Source organism: Adiantum capillus-veneris, chromosome 14, assembly GCF_014529385.1.
Source record: "Adiantum capillus-veneris isolate H3 chromosome 14, ASM1452938v2, whole genome shotgun sequence".
Lineage (NCBI taxonomy): Eukaryota > Viridiplantae > Streptophyta > Polypodiopsida > Polypodiales > Pteridaceae > Adiantum > Adiantum capillus-veneris.
The window spans coordinates 34,466,684-34,471,433 of NC_140944.1; positions in this window are offsets into that span (position 1 = coordinate 34,466,684).

Here is a 4,750-nt window from a genome sequence, read left to right on the forward strand (position 1 = left end):
TCCATCTTGCGAAGAACTCAGCCTTTCATTCAAGGACAAAGCACATTGAGGTGAGATATCACTTCATACGCACTCTTTTGAAAGATGGACAGCTAAAGCTAGGAAAGGTGCATACAAGTGAAAATCCTGCAGACATGTTTACAAAGGTGGTCAACAAGGAGAAGTTGAGCTTTTGCTCATCTTCAATCGGCATTCAAGGATAAGAAGCCAGAATGGAAAGCAGTCACAGGTTTGGTTTGGAGATCAGTCTCCAAGTGGGAGATTGTTAAGTATGGAGCCTGATTTACCCTTGTAATTTTCTGTGGTAAAAGCGCACATTTGTAAGGCCCCCATTATGAGGAGAAGCCATCGTGCGTGAACGAAAATCACTCACCGGAAACCAAAATTTTCACGGACAAGAATCAGGGGCAACTTTAAAGGCCTTGGGGGCGGAGGCCCTCGAGACTTTTTTTTTCGCCGGAATATTCTTTTTCGCCGGAATATTATGGCCATACGGCGGCCGAAAAGTGGTCGGAAAACAACCGGTCGGTTGGTCGGTGGCCGGTAGTCAATGGCCGATGGCCGGTGGTCGGAAGTCAATGGCCGGTGGCCGAATTCAAAAGCGGACTTGTCTTCTCAAGGGCAGCCACACATGGTCGGATTGGAGGGTCCGATTTAGACTTATTCGCACAAGGGCGGCTACACATGGCTGTCTCTCATAAGAGAGGGCAGCCCTTTTGGCCTATAAAAGGAGGCCATTTCTACACACATTTCATAGTGTGAAGTTGATGCAACAAAGTGAGTGTGAGGTGGTGAGAGTGAAGCAAGGCGGGAGCTCCATTAAGGGTATAATCCCTTTGTAAACTACTTCTTGTTTTGAAGTACTAAAGCCATTGAGTGGCTGCTTTCCCGTGGACGTAGCCCACATTGGGTGAACCACGTATATCGTGTGTACTCTCTCTCTCTCTCTCTCTACTCTATAGTCTCGTGTATATAAATCTGTCTCTCTCCATTAAGTAATCTACTCAATTATCTATTTAGCTACGTCTTATTTCCTAACAGTATTGTATTGTAAAATGTATCCCTTGATGGAGGAAACCTATAATACAAATACTTTTGGAGGTGGATCGACTCCATATAAATCCGATCCTCAACTGTTGTTAATAACTTAATTTCTCTCTCTTTTGAAGTATTGTTCATGCCTATCTAACTAGGTGTTATGCTTTTTGTTGCTCTCTCCATCCAAGCACTCTTGCTATGCTCATTAGGAATCTATTCTAATGAAATGCTCACTATGTCGATGCTATTTTCCGCTACACACAAGTAACTAGGCCACTAAATGTTCTTCTTGCTTAGCATAGCATAATTGCATAATAATTAAGATGAAGAAGATGGCATGCTTAAGCATTGAAGCATGGCTCTTGGTTGGATTTGCATTCCATAGCCAAGAATGTTGGTGTAGGCTCTCAACTTATCAACAAGCTTGGAGAAGGAGATGGGGCTCTTGCACTTTGCACGTCACACAATGAGAGTGTCATATTAACTAATATGTAACTCTCCTAAATGATTTTCTCATATTAAACTAATCATTTATTATGGGGAAGTACCACGGGAGAAAAAGCTGGAATATTGGTTAAGCTGGCAGATCGGCCACAGTAGGGATCCAAAGGAGGGAAAATAGGGATGCAAAGGGGGGGCCATCTGCAAAAGAGCAATGTGCAGACAATGGGCTTCCAAAACTAAGGTTCAGCCCATTAAGACTTCCACAATGCTAAGGTTCCAAAATTCAATGTAAATTCCAATGGTCCAACGCCAGGGAAAATTTGATGCTTTGTAGTGTGCCGAAAATTCTTTGCAAGCTCCTACATAGGAGAGGGCGAGCCCTTTAATAGGGTATGAGAGAGAAATACACACGCACACTCATGCAAGCTCCTTTACACAAAGGGCATAGTGGACACATGTCAGCTAGCTATCTAGGCCAATTGCCCACAAGGTGCATTCAAATCCTATTGGATGGCCATAGAGGTGGACCAATGAGAATTAGGCTAGAGTAAATCTAGTTTAATTCATTTAAGAAACACTTGATAAAAGAACCAATAAGAATTAATCTCTCTAGAAGACTATTGGCTACTCTCCCAAGGGTCCAATGAGCATTCAGCATTCCAATGGCTTGCCTGATTTCTATTGGCCAAAAGACTAAGGGGTCCAATGAGAGTTTAATTGCATTAATTAATTACCTAAATCTCTCACAAAAGGGGAAAGGGGAACACTTTTCACAAGGCTATCACTTTTGCTTCTCAATTTTCATTGGCTAAAGTTTGCAGTGTCCACTAGGGTACCAGCATGAGTAATTTGCAAGAGGGGTCGACCAAGAGAGAGAGGGGGCTGATTTTGTCAAGCCATTGTCACACACACTCTCACAAAATTTCATGTGTGAAGCAAAGAAGACTCTCTCTCCTTCTCAATCTTTAATGGAAAGCTCATCACCTACTCCAAGCTTGTGAAAAGGGAGGCCTACACCAACAGCTCTTGGCTTTGTGATGCAAATCCAACCAAGAGCCAAGCTTCAATGCATGCTCATTTCCTCTACCATGCTAATTAATAAACTCTGCTAAGATATTATGAGTGATTATGAGAGGATATATACTTCTTTCTCGTAAGACTACTCCTTCCTCTCAATCTACTCTCATACCCTACTAGCTCTCACCCCCGGGGCGGTCACTTTTTAGAATGTGTATGATATCACGTGAATTAACCGGAGAGGATTATTAAAAGACCAAAATGTATAAAAATGTATACATAGAGAGGGGGGTGGGGGTTTTTTACATAGGCTCACAGTGTAAGTATAGTATGTATATTGGGGTATTATTAATTACCTCTTGAACGCACATGATATAGGGGTCTTTTGATAATTGACTGCCCCGGGCTCTCACCATCTTCGAAGGTGTGTGAGGTCTTGGGTATGAGACCGTTAGGGAATTGATGTTGTGTTTTAAAGTGTTTCCTTAGTGCTTGAAGCTTCCACCTTTTTATTGCACTAGCTAGATATTGAAGGAACACGAAGTATTGTATTCTAAAATGTCTCCCTTGATGGGTGAAACCTATAATACAAAGACTTTTGAAGGGGGATGGGCTCCATATAAATCTGGTCCTCAATTGATGTTAATAGCTTAATTTCTCCCTCTTTTGAAGTATTGTTCATGCCTATCTAACTAGGTGTTATGCTTTTTGTTGCTCTCTCCATCCAAGCACTCTTGCTATGCTCATTAGGAATCTATTCTAATGAAATGCTCACCATGTCTATGCTATTTTCCGCTACACACGAGTAACTAGGCCATTAAATGTTCTTCTTGCTTACAATAGCATAACCGCATAATAACAAAGATGAAGAAGATGGCAAGCTAAGCATTGAAGCATGGCTCTTGGTTGGATTTGCATTCCATAGCCAAGGGTGTTGGTGTAGGCTCTCACCTTATCAACAAGCTTGGAGAAGGATATGGGGCCCTTGCACTTTGCACTTCACACAATGAGAGTGTCATATTAACTTCCAAAAAGCTAAGGTTCCGAAATTCAATGTAAAGTCTAATGGTCCAACCCTAGCGAAAATTGGATGCTTTATAGTGTTCGAAAAAGTCTTTGCAAGCTCCTACATAGGAGGGGGCGAGCCCTTTTAGTAGGGGATGAGAGAGAAACACACACACACACACACACACACACACACACACACACACACACACACACACTCATGCAAGCCCCTTTACACAAAGGGCATAGTGGACACATGTCAGCTCCCTAGGCCAATTGCCCACAAGGTGCATTCAAATCCTATTGGATGGCCATAGAGGTGGACCAATGAGAATTAGGCTAGAGTAAATCTAGTTTAATTCATTTAAAAACACTTAATAAAAGATCCAATAAGAACTAAGCTCTCTAGAAGACTATTGGCTAGTCTTCCAAGGGTCCAATGAGCATTCAACAGCCCAATGGCTTGCCTGATTCCTATTGGCCAAAAGACTAAGGGGTCCAATGAGATTTTGATTGCATTAATTAATTACCTAAAGCTCTCAAAAAAGGGGAGAGGGGGACACTTGTAACAAGGCTATCACTTTTGCTTCTCAATTTTCATTGGCTAAGCTTTGTAGGGTCCAACGGGGTGCCAGCATGAGTAATTTGCAAGAGCAGTCGACCAAGAGAGAGAGGGGGCTGATTTTGTCAAGGAATTATCACACACACTCTCACACAATCTCATGTGTGAAGCAAAGAAGACTCTGTCTCCTTCTCAACTCTATTGGAAAGCTCATCACAAACACTTGCTTGACTTTCCTTTGCTTTCTTGAGTACTTTGGCTGATATACCTTGGACTTGTTGGGTGTCTCCTTAGAGGTTTCAATTGGATGAGTAGTTGACTTGAAGTTTTGAAAGCCTGACTTGATTGAGAAGATGATCCATGAGGGTTCTTTGATGTAGAGGCACATGATGTCACACCTTCTTTGCTAGTTAGTGGAAGTTCCACTTTTGCTTTACCTTTGTCTGCAAGATTTTTCTTTGATTCTTGTGACTTTTGCAACTCTAAATCTAGCATTAATGGTACCTGTAAGCTTTGTTTGCTACCTTTTGGAAAAGAGAGTATTAGTATTTTATCTTCTTTGGAGGCCTTGTGATGGTCTAACCACTGATGTCCAAGGGTGACATCTGTAAGCATTTTCATAGAAGCCTTCACCTGAAACTTTACCTGATCTTCATGATTTTGGATGCTAAGGGTAGCAACCAT